Source organism: Aphelocoma coerulescens, chromosome 1A, assembly GCF_041296385.1.
Source record: "Aphelocoma coerulescens isolate FSJ_1873_10779 chromosome 1A, UR_Acoe_1.0, whole genome shotgun sequence".
Taxonomy (NCBI): domain Eukaryota; kingdom Metazoa; phylum Chordata; class Aves; order Passeriformes; family Corvidae; genus Aphelocoma; species Aphelocoma coerulescens.
The window spans coordinates 56,372,203-56,394,173 of NC_091014.1; the positions used below are offsets into that span (position 1 = coordinate 56,372,203).

Genomic DNA, 21,971 nt, shown 5'->3' on the forward strand with positions numbered 1-21,971 from the left:
GGTCATCATCTGCTCAGAGTTAATCATGTTTATCTGCTTTACTTGATCTTGACCTTCTTCCTGCTGGTGTCTTTCTGTAATCAAAGACGAAACTTCGGCAGGTGGGGGCAATTTATTCAGTTCCTATGTAAGCATGATAACCAGCAGATGGGTGCTCTACGATGGATGACAGCTCACCATCACCGTGGCAGCAAATCCATCTAACAGGTTAGTATTGCAAAGGCTTTATCTGCTATGTGGCAGCATGGATTTTACGTTATATAGGAGTCTTTCTCTTGGCAATAGAAAAAAACTAACCAAAATCCAGAAGTCCTCACTTTTCTATTACTTAACCCTTGCTGATGGGTTTTTCAGGTGCTCAGAGCTGCAACTGCCCCTCCCCTAATATAACTTACAGCTGGTATATCCTTTAGCAGTCATAAGCAGAACCATGTGGCTGTAGTTCTCTCCCTTCCGGCTTCCTTTCTACTTGGTGGCCTCCAGCCTCTCTGCAGAAATTCATTATCAAGAAAGGAGATGGGGGCAAGAATAGAAAGAAAAGTCAGCTGCATAATCCTTTGCGGTTTGTGTTGGTCTTCTTTTAAACCACAATTCAAAGTAGATTCTACTATAAAACTGTGTTTGCTGAGGATGACAACACAGAATTTAAATTCATAGGGACATCATAAAAAATTGGGTGGCCCTGGATGTAGGATATGGAGCTTCTCTGAAAGACTGAATAGAGTATGAAGAAAAATTAGTGTAAGTGGGGAAAGTAGCTGAATTTTTTGGGTGTTTTTGGACAATTACAGAATCAAATAGATTTTTTTTTTTTTGTGGTGCATGAATAGGTTGGACTCCAACAGGAGTTAGAAAAAGAGGGCTTTGGATTCATTATCAGAAACATAAATACTTGGAAAAGTATATATACATATAAATAGGTGGAAAAAGAATTCACAGAGAAGGAAGATGAAGGACCGGAAATGTACAAGTGGGAGTTTTATAAGCTGAACTCTGCAATCATTGCAGAGAAAAAGAAAACCTGCAGGTGTAGCTCCCTTAAATTCCCTGACTTTGCAGCAAGGCAAAGCTGGCTTGCACTGGGAAATGAATGATTGAGCAGGTGCAGGAAGTGAATGGCATTAACTGTGTAAATAGCAGCCGCTTTTCAATAATCAGTCTCCCAGAAGGGGTCCTCTGCCTATGCCATTTCCATATTACCCACAACCCTCCCAATCTATCCACTTCTGACAAATCAGAAATAAAGAACAGTGCTTCCTTTAGGATTTATATTAAATATTAATACTCCAAGACAGGTGCAGTAGGGCAGATTACAGTGTGTTTAGCCTGGGCTCAAAAGTTACATTTCATCAGAAGGGGGAAGTTGAGTTCCCTAGATTGAAGTAGTGATGGGGCGTTCTGTGCCAAGTCTCCTCCAGGCTTTCTCTCTCTGTGTGATTTCTGATGATCTTTGTGTAACTACATTCATCCTCAAGCTGGTTTAAAAGAGGAGTTAGCTGGTGACTGGAAGGGACAGACAGATGTGGGATGTGTGTGTGTGCTTGCTGCCTTGGGGTATGTTATGCTGCTCAAGAGCCAGGTGCAAGGCTGGAGATGTTGATGAGAATTTTGCCACACATTTAGCCATTAAAGTGGCGTGAAAGAGGGTTATGTATCTCCCTAATTTGCCACTTGAGTTTCCATCTCAGGTTTCCACAGCCCAAATCTGACTACAGTTCCTTCATTTTCCTGCCACACAACAGCACAGTCAGTGATTTCCCTCCTTTCTCCCCCTGCCCAAACTATACCTCAAGAATAACTTTCATGATGGTAGTCACATGCTACCTTGACCTGTAGGGTAAGGTACCCAGTGCCTGTGTGGAAAACAAAAATCAAAACCTTATTCACATGTCAAAATGTGGGTTTCATAACCCAGATGCTGGGATGTCCTGAAAACTTGAGCCTCAGCAATTTTGTGTTCGAGCATAAATAAAAGCATAGTTTATTCACAGCAAAGCCAAAAAGGGGGTGTCAGTTGTACAAACGCAAATACTGCCTGTGATGAAACCACAGCTATCAGCTGTTCACTGAATAGCCTTTGTATACCAGGAGAGAAATAGCCTTTTTCTGACATTCACCCCCCAGTCTGGCTCCAGAGCTGGCAATTTCAGGTGGTAAATGGCAACAACCCCTCAGAGTTCTTGTTTCAGGCTTTTGCTGATACAGCACCTTCAGTTATGTTTGGTTCTGATTTTGAAGGTTAATTTTGCAATTATAACTGCTGTACACATTTTGTTGAACAAAAGCCACTGTTTTGAAGTGGCCACCAGAGAGAAGATTGAACAACTCTAATGGGTTCAATTCATCCTCTGCTTCAGGGCATAACAACATTTCTTAGAAGCAATTGTTCCTCTTTCCTGAACTGCATAGGCAAGTGTGAGAATCCATATACAGTTGCCTCTCCTTTATCATGCCCTTGGATTTTTCTTACACTGGAGGACTCCCATGTATTTCTTGCTGAGAAGAGCTCTTTCGTGTTGTTTTCAGGGAGCAGCCCACCTGTTAAGACTCTGTTAGTCTCATCACTGCTCCTAGAGAGACCCAAGTCCTTGTCCTTTCTTCACCTGGTTACTCTTTCTCATTTCTGGGGGAGCACATGTACACACCCACACATCTGCTCATTATCTTCTGAGCTTAGGCAATGTTTGCAACAAGTGGGAAACCTTTACTTAGGTTTGTGGTGAAGAAATTGGGGGATCTGTACTACTGCTATACCTTACTGATGTGCTGTTTTGTAGTAATCCAGAGGAAGTTTGTCAAGTCAGGTTCATCTGTCAGGATTGCCTGGACAAACCATAAGGGAATCTTAAAGGAACAAAGCAACACTGAGGCACTCACAGGCAAACCACTGATTCAGACTGCAGGCTCATCATAGGGTCTGTCAGTCCTCAAAGGATCAGGTAAAAGAAACATTGATGAGATGCTCCCCTAACACGAATCAGTCAGCTCAGTTCCAAAATAACTAAACAGTCATAATAGTATATGAGCATCACGCTCAGAGGGCTGCCACAGTGCTCCATCAGACAGCAGAGACATCTTTCAAGGACCAGAAATCTCACTTTGTAGTGACAGCATTTATTTATTCATCTGTTAAAATTTTTTTGAACCTAACGCTGCCTATTCTCAAGCCTTAAGTAACATTCTTCCTTGGAGCTCATTTCTTGTTTTAGTGACACTGCTTTCAGCCTCTCTTCACTTTTTTTTGTATTTTTCCATTATGCAGTGGCTCTGCAGGTAGTGAGTCTGTGTGCTCTCATATGGGTAAGCTGGAAGCCTACAAACCACAGGACATTTCAAGCTGGGGAGAACTGCCACAGCAAATTCCTCCTCGCTCTCTGTGTGCTATTGCACTCACAGAGGTGATTTTTGCACAATGTCCTCCGAGGTGCTCCAGGCTGGCAGAGAGTGTGGGAAATCTTGGGTTATTTCAGTGAGGCTCCATGGTTTCCTTAGGATTACTCAGAAGGGAGAGAGCAGAGGCACAGATCTGTGTCACTGTGTCCCCACACAGTGAACCCATTAACACAGCAGCATCATGCTTTTCTCTCCAGCAGAGATGGGGGGTTTGGTACCATACATTGAAGCAGTTTGTGGATCAGAACTTCTTTCTCTTTCTGGGAATTGTCTTGCTGTAGGAACGTCTGCCAATGTGTGATCTGGCTTAATTTCATTGTATTCCCCCTGCAGAGAGGGCAATTTTTTTCTGAGCAATAGAAACAGTCCACCAGCTCTGTTGATTGCAGTTGAGCATGAGGCATAGGACCTTAATGTCAAACATCCTTTAAAATAACAAGATGCTTAATTTTCAGCTGGAGCCTTTAAAAGTTGTTCTGCTGCAGTGCTACAGCTACTCCCCTCAGCTACAACACAACACAGCAGAGACCCAGCAGTTCATCTGCCCTTCCCCGGCACACTGAGGAGCAGCCACAGCCCTGACCCTGAGCTGAGTGGCTGCTTTCTTCACATCTCTGGCTGTCAGGAAAGGCAGGAACCAGGAGCTGGAGGCCCCTTTCAGCTCAGTGTCTCGAGTTCTCTGGTTATTTAGCACATCTGAAACTTTGTGAAATGTCTGTTTCACGGGAAACAGATTTGAGTTGGATGGTTCATTGATTTGATTAAGAAAAATTATTAGTATGGCAGTGAAACCATGTCGGTCAAAGATTTTTAACCTAGCTGTTCTGTGGGAAAAAAATCAAATGGGGTTCTACTGCAGATTCCAGCAGTCAGTGCAGTTTGCTTTACAAGCTGTTGTGAAGCTGAAGGCACAGGAACTGGAGCATTTGGTTATTGACAGGGAAAATATTTCAGCCTGTGTCACATCTCTGCTTGACTTTGACTAGAAGAGAGAGGTGCAGGGCTGTATATGTTCATGTGTTGTGACAAGATGAGAAATGCATGACTGGATCTCTCCTTTTGGGGCAGAGATGCCATGCCAAATTTTCCAGGAAGCAGTGGTCTGCAGACTGCCAAGATGGGAGTATTGTGGAGGGGAACTTTGTAAGTACTTTCATTCCTGTACATATCCCAACTGCAGAGTTCAGGAGATGGGATCAGGGTGAGAAGAAGCAAATACTGAAACCCTATGCTAAAGGCTGTAATATTTGGTGTCCTCTTGAACATTGAGCCTTTGCGTAGAGTCCTTGATGTAGGAAAGTGGGCTTAGCCCATTTTAGAGCCGATTTATCTGAAGCAAGTTGAGGTTGTGGCCTGTAAATGTGTCAATAACTAGAAAAAGTCTACCTAGCTGTGCCTCAGTTATACTAAAAATCTGTATTTGACATGGGTGAAGTGTTCTGAAATGTTATCTCCAGGCTGTTCTACATTCTAGAAAAAGCAGTCTTTGCCAATGGGTTACTGAGATTTTTCAGCCTGGTTGCTTTCTCTTTACCCTCCAGAAAAGATTGGTGAGAAAGGTAAGGAAATGGGAGGAAGGAAATGGGTAAGGGGCTCATCCAGCATCCTCACCAGACACCTGAGGGTATGAAGCCCCTGTTCCTGTGGGCCAGCCTCTTCTGAGCAGTTGGTGCAATGAAGTGGTTAATGGATCGTACTTCACCTGGAGGCCAGAGACAAGTGGAGTAGTGCAGGAGTCTTTCCTGACACTGCCTTGTCTAACAGCTTTATCAGTGACTTGGAGGAGGTGACAAGGTGCATGTTCATCCTAAGTACAGCCCCCTTGTCTCTAGGAGAAGCTTGTAAAGGAGCCAAGCTCTTCTCAGAGAGAAGAGAGTGGCACTGGAACAGGCTGCACAGAGAAGTTGTGGATGCCTCATCACTGGAACTGTTCAGGACCAGGTTGGATGGGGCTTTGAGCAACCTAGTCTAGTGGGAGGTGTCCCAAACCACAGCAGGGGGGTTTGAACTAGAACTAAACACCTTTTAAGCTCCTTTCCAACCCAATTATTTGATTAATTTAAACTAATTCAACCCATAGAGAAATTCCTGCAACTCTCACCCATAACAGCCTTGCTCTGCCCAAGCACCTGCCTGAACTGCTTCCCTGTTGGCACCTCAGTCCCAGCTCCTGGGAGTCCAGCAAGCCCAGGCACTCCCCTGCTCTTTCAAGTGCTCTCGCTGCACACCAGCATTGCTGCCCTTGTCTCTCTTAGCTGTGCTCTGTTCCTATCACTACATAAAGCAGCCCATCTTGCCATGGCCTGAAGTCTCTGGTCATACATAGGCAGTGTTTTCTTATGTAATGCCTGAAAACCCTTGCAACAGTACAAAACTCGACTGCTTAGCTTTGGGGAACAAGTGACGGGAGAGGCAACAGCCTGAAAGAGTGACCATGGCTGTAGCTCCGAGGTGAGTTCACATCCACCTCTGTTCTGTGCCCTGTTATCTGGGACTGCAGTTCTGCATGGCACCTTTCTGGAGGCATTAAGGATGTCAAGCTGCACAGCCCAGTGTCAAGGGCTCAACCACGCATACTCAGAAGTACAGAGAAATCATGCAGCACAAAACTGCTTATCATTTACCTGCCTCATAGCTGAAAGGCAGCAGATGATAGCTCAGGCCATTGTGCATGGCAAGTAGTTCAGGAAATCCAATTGTACAGCTGTGAGGCTGATGAAAAATAAAAGGGTTTTGTATTGAATGGGCCAGACAGGTCCTTCTAGGTCCCCGTTTCCCCATGCCATAGCACACAGAGCTGTTCAGGGCTGCATCAGTAAAAGAGCAAGCACAAATCAGTGTTAGAGTGCCACAGGTCTGCAAAGGGGAAATATCCTATTTAATTCACAGTTTTCAGACAGTGTTGGGACACCGGCTGGCAGACAGGGCCACCCTGTTTGCTTTTGGAGTGGTGTGTACGTAGGCTGGCATTGCCCTCTGCTGGCTGCTGCCCCGAGTGGGTGATGATGGGCATACGGGGAGACTTTGCCCGCTTTCTTGTTCTGCTCTTCAGTCTCTCCTTCCCTCTTTATGATACATAGCCTAACAGCAGTTGTGCTTTCCTGCTCCTCTGGTGGCAGCTGGGCAGGGTCCAACTTCACCCCATTGTAGATGACACTTTTTCCCACTTATTTTTCTCCTGTGGGAATAGTAGTGGCCTTGGCTTCCTCTTCTCTCTCTCAATACCAAAGTTATTGCCCCTCTGTGTAAGGAACATCACTGGTACTGTCCTAGAAACTTGTGGAAGTGCTAGCAAGTGTTTTTAACAAGTCATCTAGCAAATTTTAACCATTGAAGTGTAAAATGCTGGATGAACAGGGCAGGAGTCCTTTGGAGGGAAAGAATCAGGAAGCTGAAAGCTTTTTCTGTTTTACTTACAGTGTACTGATTAGTGACTTTTTTCTGCTCTTGCCTAAGTTCCTGGGACACTATTCCCTGATGGGCACAGCCCCATTGCCTTTAGAGGCATCACGTTAAATAAGAACAAAGCTCTCATCCCCAGCAATCCTAAGAAGAGTCTTTAGTGCTCTTTCATATTGCATTTCAGACACTGCATTTTGCTGTTTCTGCACTGCTTTCAGCTTAGCTTCCCTTCCATGGTTGTCTGTATGACATGGGTGCCTGCAGAATCAGATGGGAGATCCCTCTCATGCTGATCAGGAATGAACAGTGTTATTTTGCACTTACAAAGATGCTTGGCAACAACAACAAAAATATAGATGGTAAATCATGTAGAACTTGAGAAGCTGCTGCCCTGAAACTTTACTCTGAAGGGTCATCAGTAGAGTGATGCTAATCTAGTCTGAAAACAGCTGTTCCTCAGGGAACAGAAAATAATGCTGTTGGAGAAATCATGAGTATGTTTATTTTTTGGTTTTATCTGAAACTTTATTCGCCCATTTTACATTTGGGGTTGGTTTTTGTTTTCAGCAAAGACAACAGTTTGATCTGGAGTCACACTTCAGTGCACACACTTATGATATGCATTGCTGCGTTCGCTCTGAGAGCGAGGGGGAGAAGGAGGGAAAACAAGTTATGGTTAATTATAGCCACTGTTCTGCCACTAGAGACTCCTGGAAAGTATCAGTCACCTTCCTGAGTACCTCATAGCAGTTACAACTGGTTTAACAACTCAAACAAGGTGAATGTCTGTATCAGGCAGTGAAATCTCTGAGGGTGCATTGGAAATGCTTGGAAGAGGGTCAGGAATATGTCAGGCTGACATTATGGTTGCAGATAAGGTTAACCAAGAGACATCCTTAGCAAAGGACCCAAGGACTGAACATCTGTTCCTCTGGGAGTGTGGGCCTGCTTTCTCTCGAATAACTGGTAGCTTGGGAAGCCCAGCCTGGAGCGTGGAGGTGGTGAAATGAACTTCAGAGCTTTTGTGCTTATGCCCGACAGTTCACAGAGCATAACGCTTCCTTCTCTTCCCGTTTGCTCAGGCCAGAGGACAGAAGTTCTGACGTTAAGGCCTTTGAGAGTTGTACCCATCGGGGGTGGCAGTCCCATACCAGCCACCTTTGGAGAGTTCCATGCCAGGATGAGGAGGATGTTTCTGGGAGGAGGTAACCAGGGCAGTTTGTGCTGCTGCTTCTTGTGGTGGAAGCAAAGGAGAAGAAAAAGTTTTGCCAGCCAAAAGTTGTTCCTTTGAGAACAACTAGTCTGGAGTCTTGTTTTGTGGGAATAAGGAAGTACTTAGAAATGGGATTCAAGATGTGCTGACCAGGGAAGACTTTGCAGAGCCTTGTCTCAGTTTCTTCTCTCTGAAAAAGAAAAGGGGATCAGGTTCAGTCCCTCTGCCTATCAGTGCATCTTACATGCTTTGAGGCACAGGAACAGCACACCTCTCTAGGTCAGGGTGTCTCAAGCTCTTTAGATCATTTACATCTCGGTTGATTGGATTATCAGCAGACACCATAAAGCCATGGATACTTTAAGCAGTGATTGCAACATCTTTTGCACAGGTTATTGAGGAAATGCTCTGGAGGAAACGGAGCCAATTGGGATTTTCAACGAGCCAAACGAATGAATTCCAATAGCCACAGCCAGACCAGACCAGTATATAGCACAGCTGGGTTAGCTTATACAATTGACAGAAATTTTGCTCATGGTTGAAAGACAAGAGTTCTGCAGTGGGCTTGGCTGAAGGACATATAAGAATGGGAATGTAAATATGCTTTGTGGTGCTCTCTAGTGACTTGCATGCCTAGAGTAAGTAAGCTGAGGTAAGACAGGCTGTGAATCTAAATTGCAGTTGTTGTTCCTGGACAATTCTGTGGGTGGCCCAGTGTAATCAATGTTTTATCTCAGACCCAGTTTGATTTCTCTGCCTGCACAAAAGTCAGTTTTTCTAAAAAAAGGAATGTTTAATTCTATGTGAAACAACCCGATGTTTTTAACTGAGGTTTCCACTTCATTTATCACAGTGGGCTCTCTATCACTCTGTCCGGGCAGAGAACATCATTTCAGGAAGACAAAGTTGTCTTAGGAAGGCATGTCCTTTTGCTCCAAATGCTATAGTTAAATGTCACCTCTGGAAACATGGTAATTCAAGTTAGTGGGCTATGTGGGAATTTTTGTGAGAATTTGATTTGTTTAAATCTGTCTTTGTGCCCATAATCTCAGATCCTAGCATTGCCCTTTCAAAATGCCAAATGCAACAGCTTGGATCATTAGCACACTTTGAATCCTGTTACTTGGGTCGTGCAAATGTGACTCTTGTCCTTTAGACAGACACTTTCATGCTGTGGGGAGAACAGGGCAGGGAAGAGAGGATAATATTTAAAATACCATAGGACAATTCTGATCTCATGTACAGTGTTGTAAGTCCGATGAAACCTAATAGTCCTATCCCAAGCTTAATTGACATGAAAAATTTGCTTGGGTGTGAGAGGTTTATCACTAACCCATTTCGCTCTTTGAAGTTTCATTTCCCCTGCAATACTTCTTATCAAGTTTGCTCACTACACACTTGACTTTGAGTTGTATTTCTTCTCCAGGAGCCTAACTTTCCTCTGGGTAATTCCATACAGAAATCTTATTGAGGAGGAGGAAGAGGCAGAGCTCTGTGCAGCCTCCTTGTAGTTTGCACAGGCTGCACGATTGCAAGGGCTGCAGGTAGATGCTTCATTGAGCTCCCTGGTAATCACAAACCCTCTTGGCCTCTGCTATCTGTTGTTTCTTCCTCTCTTAGTTTGCATCTTCCCTCAGTTTCATAATGCAGTTTGTAATCAAAGTTATGCTAATCTGTTGCCTCAGTTCTTGCCATTTAAATTTGTTTTTAACAGAAGATATTGGGCTGTGGAAGTGGAAGGACATTAACGGGGCTCTTGCAGAGATGACAGGAAAATAACACAGTAAAGATTAAATGCATATGAGGAAAAGAGAGGAGATAGGTTTTTTGAGGAAAAACTGGAAGCATGTGTGAGGAAAAAGCAAAGAGAAAAAGGAGGCAGGACAACCAGAAAGGATGAAAGGAGAGGAGTAGAAGAAGAAATATAGAAATCAATAAGCAGTGGTATGGGATGCCACAAACATGTGGTCCAATAGAAGGAAAAGCAACATCAGGAGGAGTTAGTAAAAAACAAATTCTAACCAAGCTGAATGCCAAAGTGCTACCAGTCATTGTATCTAACACTACTGAATGTTGTGTTGCTTTCTGTAGGTGTAGCATATCCAGGGTGGCTACTTCCAGCATCATTTTTTATCACACATCCTAAATACTTAATTCTTTGTCTGTAGAAAAGTTTGGGGGTTGTGGCTGTTTAGGCTTTTGGCCAGCTCTGCTCTCAGCCCCACAAGTGAGTCTGTCCCCTTTGTATGTACGTGGTGCCTTGTATGTGTGTGTTGACAGAGGGAGAGCATTTGCTCTGCTGCTGCCATACACTGTCCTGAAATGACTTATCATGTTTGCAGAGTACCTTGTAACACACTGCTCAAGCTCAGAGAGTTGTGGTGAATGGACTTAAATCCAGTGATGAGGATGTTGTTCCCCAGGGCCCAGTTTTGGGACCAGTCCAGTGTAATACCTTCATTGATGATCTGGACAAGGGGATCAACTGTATCAAACCCTCAGTCAGTTTGAAGATGACATCAGGTTGGATGGGAGTGTTGACCTGCTGGAGGGTAGGAAAGTGTTGCAGAGGGATCTGGACAGGTTGGATTGATGGGATGAGGCCAATTGTGTGAAGTTCAGCAAGGTGAAGTGCCAAATCTTGTACTTGGGTCACAACAACCCCATGCACAGGCTGGGGCAAGAGTGGCTGGAAAGATGCCCAGCAGGAAAGGACCTAGTGCTGCTGGTTGACAGCAGCTGAACATGAGCCAGTGTGTGCCCAGGTGGCTGAGAAGGCCAATGGCATCCTGGCTTGTACCAGCAATAGTGTGGCCAGCAGGACCAGGGCAGGGATTGTCCCCCTGTACTCAGCATTGGTGAGGCCACACTTCAAATCCTGAGTCCAGCCCTGGGTCCCTCACTACAAGGAGAACACAGAGGTGTTGGAGTGTGTCCAGAGAAGGGCAGGGGAGCTGGGGGTCTGGAGCACAAGTCCTGTGAGGAGCTGCTGAGGGAGCTGGGGTTGTTTGGCCTGGAGAAAAGGAGGCTCAGGAGAGACCTGATCACTCTCCACAGCTGCCTGAAAGGAGGCTGTAGCCAGGTGGGGATTGGCCTCTTCTCCCAGGCAAGTAGTGACAGGACAAGGGGAAGTGGCTGCAAGTTGCACTGGGGAGGTTCAAGTTTAGGAAAACTAGGAAAAATTCTGCACTGAAAGAGTGGTTAAACACTGGAACAGGCTCACCAGGGAAGTGGTAAGGTCACCATCCCTGGAAGTGCTCAAAAAATGAGTAGACGTGGCACTTCACAATTTGGTTTAGTTGGTGTGGTAGTATTCAATGGTTGAACTTCGTGATTCTGGAGGTTTTTTCTGGCCTTAATGATTCTGTGATTGTACGTGCAAATAGAGAAGTCAAACTAAAATTCTAGCTATACCCTTAGTTTTGAAAATTTCCAGCTTTCAAATGCTTGAATTTGCAGCCTTGATAGTTTTAACATAGACTTTTCTCTGTGATTGTAAATAATACTTTGCATTTCTCTGATGTGTTATGCCCAAGAATTTGATAGTGTTCTATAAACATTTTTTGTGATTAGTCATGTCAGTGGCATTTTGAATTAGGAAACTATTACCATTATTTCAGCTTTTGAAATGAATACATGTGGAGATCATACTTTACTGAGCATCAAACAGAACATTGGTAGATCAGAACTGAGAGTCTCTTAACTTCTACATCCTGACCTGTGTTTTGACCTTCATCCACAGTTCTTTTTCAGCTGAAAAAATCCTTTTTATGATCACAGAATTGCTTTTGTGACTCTGCCTAAGGCCATCTCTCATCCACAGTAAGTCTGAACAGGATGTTCATTAACCATCTTCAGTCAGCCTGGGGTTCACGACAAAGGGTCAGATGAATAGTTTATGAATAATAAAATGGTTTGGGAAAGTTTGGATAATGCAAGTGATGTCTTTTTTAAGAGCTATCTGAATTACTAATGACAGCATCATTAAATTCTTGTTAGCTGAGTTTGAATTTGATCTCCTTGAAATAGTTTCTTATGTGTCCATCAGTAAAGGTCTTCTGTGCATCATGTTGCCTTTTGATTGAGCAGTCTCTGCCTCTTGGTAAGCTAATTACCTACGTTTTCATCCTGCCTGGTAAACAGATCTCCCCTTGTTCTTACTGCAGTTCACGCCTCACTTGTTTTCTGGTAGACTGCTTTATTTCTGCTGTCAAGCTATAAAGGCCTCTTGCTATAAAGGCAAGAAATAATAAGCATTAAAAACAAGCACAGACTGAAACTTTATAGTCCTTTGGATCTCTGTAGACAAAATACTTCATTAATTCAGAGCAAACAAATCTTCATTCTGTCTGCACTCACTCACCTTTTTGCTCTGCTCCTCTCTCTATGGCCTCACATCTTACTTTTACTGGTTCCAATTTCCTAAGAGGTATCAATAGTTTTTCCATCTCTAAATGCCTTCACAGAGCTTTTTCAGACCACTTTCCTTGGCTGTCTCCCAGCTCAGATCTTTCTCCTCTCTAGACCCAGCCAGCTTGGTTGGGCACCGCACCTGGAACACAGGGCAGGGTTTGAAGCCCCTTTGAGGAGCCAGTGGTGGCAGCAGCAGCAAAAAGAACTGGGCTTCATGTCCTGTGCTTTTGGCTAGCATGAATAATTGGAATGTGTGTCACCTCAGCCCCCAACCAACAGCAGCCCTGCACCACAGTTACAAACTGCTTTGTCCAAATTACTCCTCCCTCACACCTACTCAGAAACAGACCTCTCCTGACATCCTGTCTCTTCCCTCCTCTTTGCATCCTCTATCATGTGAACTGGACTGATAGATAGGCTGATGGTATAAAGCAACCTTTGCTGAAATAAGGGGTAGATCGAGGTGTAAAACCTGGTGTCAGGATCATATTTCTACCTATGTGCTTTGGAGCTTCTGTCTTTCCTCTGCTTGGTGATGAATGGCAGGAGGAGGAAATAGGAGGTGTGGGAAGCCCCACTGCTTTCATTAGGGGGAGAATGCTTAGTGTGCAGTAAATTTCTCATATTTCCAACTCATTCTGGAGCACATTTGCCAGGATTTAAGAGTTATAGGCCCATAAGTCAAATATCTTGTGAAATAGGTGTTATTATTCTCCCATTTTTCACCAGAGCTTGTAAGTAGGTCCCCATATATCTTTGGGTCACTGTGCAGCACAGATTTCTTCCATGTTCTGTTCCTTATGTCAATTAAATTCCAGCAGGGAGGTGATGTATGAATGTTATTCATCAAAATAATCACATCCAGAGCCTGGTGACGGTGCTTCCATGGAAGCTGTGTCACAGATAAAGCCTGCCAGGTGGTGTCATCAGAACTAACTCTGGCTGTGCCCAGCAGCTCCTACAGGCAGTCCTACAGCTACTTCATCACAGCAGAGATCAGCACCTGTCATGTGAGACACATGGCCTACACTGAGTGCTGTAGGTCCCTTCCAAATGACCCTCTACTCTACTGTTCCGTTGTGAGTGTGGTTGGCCACTGGAACAGATTGCCCAGAGAGGTGGTAGAGTCTCTACCCTTTGAGATGCTCAAAACACAATCAAGCATGGCCCTGAGAAACTTTTCTGCTCTAGTCTGGGCAGGGAGGCTGAACAAAACCATCTGCAGAGGCACCTTCCAAACTTAGCAGCTCTTCCCTTCTGTTCCTCTGCAGGTCATGCAGAGCTCTTGGGCTGGGGTCTGGCTGCACATTTCTTCTATCAAGGGTGAAGCAGCCTTAAAACCGCTTTGATTTTCTTAGAAATGGGAGAGAGCAGTGTTGTCCTTCAACAAAGTCTTTGCTTGCTCTAGGTAGTTCTGTGTTTCTAATGTTAGATGAAAGCTTATGGCCCAGCACAGGCACAGATCTACTGATTTTTAGTGAAGGTGCTGAGGGGTTTTTCTGTACCATTATGGCTGGTGTGGAAATATCCATCTTCACTGGCATGGTGTGCTTCTCTGAACTTTGTGCCTGACACTAGGTCACATAAAGAGGGGAAAATGCTCAGTCAGATCTTCTATGTGCTCACGGGGTTTTTAGCAGGTTGTGAGCTGAATATCAAGTTAGTTCCTGCTGTACTCTCTGCTACTATCCCAAAACAGCCCCACAGGTTTTTTCTAGGTGCAGTGACTTTTTCAGATGCCTTTTAGCATTTTTCTACTGTACCAGCTCTCTGAGAGACCCAAGACAGGTAAAATGGCTTCATGATGCAGACACATGAAAGAGAAGTGTTTGCATTACCATAGCACTGTATCATCTTGTCTCATCTGATAGCCTTCAGCCAACAAGCAGCACCACTTGATCAGCTGGTTAAATACTCTCTTTCAAGACTACGCTACCCAAAGTGAGTTGTTAAAAGACAGAAGAAGAAATGAGAGGCAGCCTGATGCCTGCTGTTCTGGTGGGGGGTAGGGTGGGTTTCCTCCCAGCCTGGCCACTAGCCACTTTCCCAAGAGGTGGCCTGTGAGTGTTGATGCCATTTTGCTCTCACTGACTTGGTAATACAATGTCACTTCCTGTGTGGACTCCCCAAGACACTTTCAGGCTAGCATCCCAGCTGGGGATAGGCAGGTACAAGCATCTTCCAGCCAGATTCTCCCTTTGCCCTCATCTGCAAATGCAGTGCCAAGGGCCACACACACCTTCTGGGTCTTCCCTACTGAAGGGTTAAAGAGCAGGACTGAAAACCTGTCCTGAAACAGGGGCTGTGTTTCCTGACATCCAAGAAGGGCCATAGTCATCCCTTAGACATAAGAATCTGAGCAGCACTTTGCTAGGGCACGGTATCCAAAAATGGCTGTCTAAAGTCAAGCTTCTCAGGGTGTGCTTAGGCATCAAAAAAAGGGTCTTTTTTAAAAAAACAAATGTAGAGTACTCAATCTGATGTCTTCGTAAGCCAGGCATCAGAATGAAAAATAAGTTTTGAAATAACACCATGGTGTGTAAAGCGCTCTTACAGGCTGAGGTGAAAAAATAAATTGAGGTTAACAAGAGAAGTCAGCAAAGGGGGGAGGCAGGAAATTAAACCTTCTCAGCACTTATTTAGAGAAAAAAATTAATAGCATTTTGGTTTTGAAGCAAACATATTTCACAATGGTTCCTATCAGCTATCAGCCACAGATATATTGCTTTGTCAGAAAGCTGGCAAGCATCAACACAAAGAGCCCAGATGGGAATGCAGAGATGGAAAAATAAGCAAAATGTATTCTGGCTTGGATCTTAAGTATGTATAAGGTATACCCTGGTATCTAGTTATAGGCTGTGCAGGAGGTAACAGCTATGGTTAAGGTTTCTTGACATTCTTATCTGCATGTCTTCTGCTGCTTTCAGCATCAATAAATTGTTTAAGCTGCTGTTTTCCATAGTGGGTGCCTGCCTCTGGCTGAATATACTCCTGACAGAATCAGTCCAACTATTTCAACTCCTTTGCAGAAGAGTAGGGGAGGCAATCCTGGACCTGTACTTTGCCATCCTATAGAAACATCTGCAGGATTTGTTTTTTTTCAGTTTTGGTGTTTGGGGTTTTTTTCAATCTGAATTTAAAGATATACCCTTATTATTTTTGATACTACAGTTACTGAAGTAGTCCTGCTTTTGACCACAGTTTAATACCAAAAGAGGGCTCCCAGCATAATCGTGGTGCAGACGTGATCCCTGCCAGTGTGGAGGTGAAAGCCATACTAGTGCCTGTCAAGAAGCCAAAGACGGAGTCATGAGCTCCCATTCCATAATCTGTCTTCCTCCTGTCTCGAGTTTGGAGCCAGCCACTGGGCTCAGCTCTCACACTGGCACCATCCAGAATCTCTGTGCTCCTCCCAGTCTGACTGCTGTGATCCTGCCCTTGCTGATCACGATGGCTGACGCTGAAGGGCTCCTTGCAGGCTCTAGCAGGGAGGCCAGTCTGACTCAAGGCAGGTCAAAGTGTGGCTGTGGTGTTACCCTGATAGTTCAATAATTTTGGAATGTTTCTTACAAAAACCCGATGAACCTGAGAGAGTGCTTCTAGTGCAGAATCTGCAGATGACACTGAAAAGAAATGAAAATTTTATATTCATTTTTACAGGTGAGGAAATACCATTTATTTTTATATTCCTTAAATAAATAAGTCCACAGGATGAAAATGTCTTTGGAGAGACAATATAAAGAGTAAAGGACCTGATTTCTTCTTTGTGGGGAGAGTAAGGGCCAGAGTAAGAGTGCTGGTAGCTGACTGTACAAAATGTCAGTGCCAGAAAAGGGTAAACCACTGAGAGGGGAAAAGTGACAGAGAGCTCTGATGTATGCACACAAAACCAGCTTGGCTCTGCACTGAGACACAAGTGAGGCAAATGCCTGCAAGAAAACTCTTCACCCTTTGCTTGGCTCAAGCATTACTGAGAGAAGCTGGGCATTATTGTCCCTGGATGATACGAGAACACCATATGTAAGCAACTAAGTGTGAAAACTTTGTTCTAGTATCGTGCAGGGTCGTGTAATTATAGAGCAGTATGTTTTCTTCAGCTCATGAAGGCTTGTATGTGAAATACTCACGGCTATAAAAGGCAAAGGCAGTGGAGACTAAAGAGCCTGTTGTGTGGAGTGCTTTGGATGCAGGAAAAAGGTAACTTGTTTGAGTGCTTATAACTGAATATGAACTGCAAATACTAAGTATTAGGTGAGGTGCAGTTTCTTACTTTGCATCAGCATCTGCTTTTTTGGCTTTCCTGAAAAGAGAGAGGATGAGGAATACAAGTAGCTGTTAAAGGGGAAAAGTTGAGGCTTTAAAAACAATAGCAGCCATGTGGTCTTCATACTGAATTTGCATTAAATGGCCACATTATGAAATGGAGTTGCTCCTTTTGACAAAACTACCTGGGTTTTGGTGTCAGGATCTGGTATGAGAATCCCACTTATTTTCAAGCCCTTGTCTTGACAAGGGAGATCTTGGGTCCAGGAGAACCATTTATGGCTCTGGAAGCCAGGGCGGGGTCCAGGAGTAACATTCCAGTGCTGATCTCCCTTAACTGAACGCCCAGTTGAGTCTTTTTATGAAGCTTAGTTTAGTCTAGAGCCTGTCTGTGACGCTGGTGAGTAATTGCTTGTCAAACCTCTTTCTGCAGGGCTTCCTGTCTACTCTGTGTTAGGTTTCCTTCCCTGTCTGGAAGGAGGTGGAGGATGCACACTTAGCAGATGACACAAACTGCTTCTTGTAGGTCTCAGAACCTGTAACTAATGAAACCTGGGTTTCCTAGACACCACTAGATGGTGCCTCCGGATCGTGATTGCTGGGAAAACACTGATGCTAATCCAAGGAAACAAGGAGATGCGCGGCCAGCAGGTTGAGGGAGGGGATTCTGCCCCTCTATTCTGCTCTGGTGAGACCCCACCTGCAGTGCTGCATCCAGCTCTGGGGCCCCCAACATAAAAAGAATGTGGTCCTGTGGGAGCAGGTCCAGAGGAGAGCAATGAGGATGATCAGAGGGCTGGAGTGCCTCTCCTGTGAGGAAAGGCTGAGAGTTAGGATTGTTCAGACTGCAGAAGGGAGAATCTGGGGAGATATTATAGCAGCCTTTCAGTACTTTAGGGACTGGTAAAAAAGATAGGGACAAACATTTTGGGACGACCTGTTGCAATAGGACAAGAGACAATAGTTTTAAGATAAAAGAGGGTAAATTTATGAAAGGAATCCTCTTTTTACAATGAGGGTGGTAAAACACTGCAATAGGTTGCTCAAAGAGGTGGATGGATGTCCCATCCCTGAAAACATTCAAGGCCAGGTGGGAGGGGGCTCTGAGCATCTGATCTTGTTGAAGATGTCCCTGTTCATTGCAGGGCAGGGCTGGACTACATTACTTTTGAAGATCCCTTCCAACCCAAACTGTTCTGTGATTGCATGGAGGCGAGTGGGGTGAATTGCTCAGCTGACAGCCGGGGCAAAGGGCTTGTCCCTGCCTGGGCTGCACGGGCAGGCAGCGAGTGAGCACCTGGACAGGCAGAGCTGTCCCTTGGAAAGGCCAGGGGAAATTGCTTTGTTTTCTTCCTTAAAAGATGCTGAGGCATTAACTTCTGTTATGTGTGCTTCCCCGAATCAGAAAAGATGCTGTAGAGAGAAGAGAGAACTGCTGATTCTGTGTAAACTGTGGGGTTTTGTCCTTTCAGCATAGAAGGAAATTCAGTAGCTCATACTTGCAAGAAGACCATGCAATTAGGTGAATCACAGGAGCAGAAGTGATCCCTGGATCTTGTGGCCTGTTAGTGACCTGAAGGACTTAAACTATTCTGTTAATAAGCCAGATGTAGGGAGAAGCATATTCAAAAGAGCTGGGATACACATATGTATGTAGCAACAATATTAGCTAAAACAACGAAAGCAAAAAAATTAGGAACATCACCTCCATCAGGAAAAAAAAAAAACAACCTACTTCTGAGCATCTTAAACATCACTCTACACATTTTTTAAATTTTAAAATAATATTTTTATTTCCTGCACCCATAATCTGCCATCATAGTATGTGCTTTGTCCTTAAAAAATTCAAGGCCTAGAATCTTTCTTTGTTAAAATAAATAATAAAATTGAGGTCAGAGTAGCCCAGACTTGTGTCTTGGATGCCTATTACACATCTGACCTTCTGGCTGTGAGTTTACTTTCCTACAGTCACTGTCCCCTTCTCCTCTGTGGCAGCGTTGCCAGCTTGTGTTGTCTTTGGTAGTGGAGGAAGCAGGGATGTGGAAGTGGAAGAGTGTGGAAGTGGAGGAGCTGCATTGCCCTCTGATTTGCGGCTCATATCCGGTCTGTGCCTGCCTGAGGGCTGGTGTACTGTCAGAAATACCTCTTGAATGCTTGAAGGACAGATTCTGGCTTGTGCAAGTCTGGGCTTACCTGTATCAATGAGTATATTCAAAGATTAGGAATAAAGCCAGACTGGGGCCTGTCACTGACAAATACATCTGCAAAACATAAGTATTTGACCATGTTCTCACTGCACCAGGGCTCAGCTCTGTTCTGGATCTTGACTTATCTTTTCCTTCTCTTTTTCTTCTTTCTCTGATGCTTACTCTCCTGCTATTGTAATCATGCTGCTAAAAGAAGTGTGTGTTCTGCTGGGGGATGAAAGCCTCTGTTCCAGACACGTCATGCTCTGCCACTGTGTTTCAGTGCTGTGGTTTATGCCAAGGCTGGTGGGGAGGAGAAGCCAGGTCTAGAAGCCCTTGAGGGAAGGGTGTGCTCTTTCCTGCAGTACACATGCAAAGACAGGATGTTGCTATGTTTAGCTTGGGTTCCTCTTGGCAATAAAACGTTTTCCATAAAATATCTTACATGAACTTCAGGTGGAATGTTGAAAGCCCATCCACAATACTGTAATTCCAATAAAAACATAGTGAAAGGTCAATCTACTGTGTAGCACGCTGGGAACATACAATGTGAAAATGCATAAAGCTCTGAAAATCAGTTGGTTTGGGTAGTGAGAGGCAATCCTGCAGTTAACAAGTCAGTAGAATGATAACCTGTAAAACAGTAATGCTGTCACCTCTTAAGTCCCTGAATGCTTTTATTTCATCAGTCTATGTTTCCTACATTTCAGAAAGGGTAATTGGTGGTGGAGGAGGTCTGGAAAGGTTCAGAAAATGTTCGAGGTAAATTCAGGAAAACGTATGTAGCAAAATCCACGCTTAGTGTGCTGATACGAAAAAGGATTAATATGCTGTTGGAGTCTGCAAAGTGAGGAGTCCACTGCTAGATGGCTCTCTAACCCAAGAGAAAATCATGATGCAGAGTGGTTGGCACCTGAAGTGAGACAAAGTCTAAAAATCGAGATCCAGCTCCCAGCAGTGAGGCTAATTGGTTAATGGGGTGAGTAATTGCAGGGAGGGCATGAGGTCTGTGACTTAAATCTTGATTAAAATCCTGGCTCTCACTCTCAAAGTGCTTTGCATCCCAAAGACTGGGCTTGGGCTGGATGCAGAAATTTCCACAGACGTTTTAGGTCTGCTCTGCAGAGGGCGAACTTCAGCCTCTGAGATAAAGCGATTCTAGAAGAACGACTTCAGAGTTGGTAAGAAGTGTGGTTGTGTAGACCACTGAGTAGGAATAAGGGATTATGTGACATGGATGAGGCTGAGATGGGGTAAATGAGCTTTGCCCTGTGACACCAGCCACTAAAAGTGTGTGCACCGGAGTGTTCCCTGGAGCTGCTAACACAGAGGAGGCAGTGCAAGGTTTCTGCTGCGCCTTGTTGGTTGTGCTCGGGCATCCACTGGCTGCAGGAGGCCAGCTTAAGATCCCCACTCTGGGTTACAGGCCTGCACCATCTCTGACTCTGGTCTTTCACAGAACATGAAGTACCAAAGGGAGCTGCTGTCATCTGTGGTCTGATGTGTCATTACATGTTGGCACTGTTCTCTCTCCATTGCAATGCCAAGTATTATTTTGGGAGCTCGCTGGTTTGGATAAATACCATATTTATGGTAGGACACTTACATTTCTCCATGCACCTCGAGGGCTATGTTGATGCCCAGTCCTACACAACTGTAGTCAGTGATCTGTTTTCATCCACATTTTCTTCCTTTCTGGAGTTCAGAGCTCCTTGCTTGCCTCAGATACATATCTGTAGCTGAGTTTGCACACCTCTGGTTATAAATAAATGTAATGGCATATCTCAGAGAGGCTGTATTGGCTTGCAAAGAGTGGTGGGATTTACTGATCAGGCTTTGTTATACAGCTGCTTTCCTCAGGCTAGAAATGGAGGTAGGGTTTCTCATGCAGAGTTGTGGTGGTGTTTGGAAGAATCAGCTGGACTGAAAGGAAGCTATTGCTGTCTATGCCACTTTGAGGGATATCATCTGAGGTTCCCTGAAAAACTGTCCTCTCAGCTCTGCTGGCAGCAATTCAGAGCATCTGCCTGCAGAACAGGGCTCAGTCTGGCTTGCTCAGAGTCCTACTGTGTTTCTCCAGCCCATTCTCTGTTACACTCTGTGGCTAAACCAGACAACTTTTGTAGGGAACTTTGAGGTCTAATGGATGCATCCATGTAGGATGTTACTCTGAAGATCACCAAGTTCGGAGAGGAATGGAAGGGATGACTGTGATAGGTGCAGGGCCTGCTTTGGGTGATGGAGTGATGAAGCACTCAGGATTGGGTGGTGCTCCCATCAAATAGGACCCTGTAACTGTTGCAGGAGAGCTCCGCTCTGCAGTTGTGAGCAAGTGACGTGATACTTCCAGACTTCTTTAAAATTCCTACTCACAAAATAACCTCTCAAGAGTTTCCTTTGCAGGTGTACTGCCTTGACTGCCCTCCCATGTAATATTCAGAGACCTGAGCAGTTTGTCCAGCTGTTGACAGCTAAATGATCTCAGCTGTTAGAATTCCTTGAGAGACATAGCAAAGACGTGCAGCTGTCTGCTGAAGCTGCTCTGAAGGCTAGCTGGGGTCTTTGGAGAAACTGAGAACCCCTGACCTTTCAGCTAAACATAAGTGACCACAAAAGACCTGTTGTGATGTAATAACCACTACATTAAATGGATTTTTCTCTGGCATGTCCTGCAGAATAGCAGATACAATGACCAGACACCTGAGATGTGAACTGCATTGCTTCTTTCTGATTATAATTACCAATAGTATCCTGGGCTGCATCAAAAGTGCAGCTGGCAGGTTGAGGGAGGGGATTCCTTCCCTCTGCTTTGCTCTGGTGACACCCCAGAGTGCTGCATCCAACTTTAGAAGGACATGGACCTGCTCAAATGAGCCCAGAGAAAGGCCATGAAGATGATCAGAGGAATGGAACACCTCTCCTATGAGGAAAGGCTGAGAGAATTGTAGTTGTTAGCCTGGAGAAGAGAAGGCTCTAGGGAGAACTTACAGCACCTTCCAGTACCAAAAGGGAACTACAAGCGAGCTGAAGAGGAACATTTTAGAAGGGTGTGTGGTGATAGGACAAGGGAAATGGCTTTAAACTGAAAGAGGGTTGTTTCA

General features: G+C 44.6%; 1 protein-coding gene across 1 annotated transcript in view; it reads left to right on the top strand.

Annotated features, from left to right (window-relative positions):
* Positions 1 to 162: 162 nt before the first annotated feature.
* The window catches only part of SYN3 (synapsin III), a 236,808-nt gene continuing 214,999 nt past the window's right edge, over positions 163 to 21,971 (top strand). The window contains exons 1-2 of the mRNA XM_069002932.1: positions 163 to 207; positions 4,462 to 4,536. The gene's annotated coding sequence lies outside the window, so the exon portion shown is untranslated. The remainder of the gene's footprint in view (positions 208 to 4,461; positions 4,537 to 21,971) is intronic.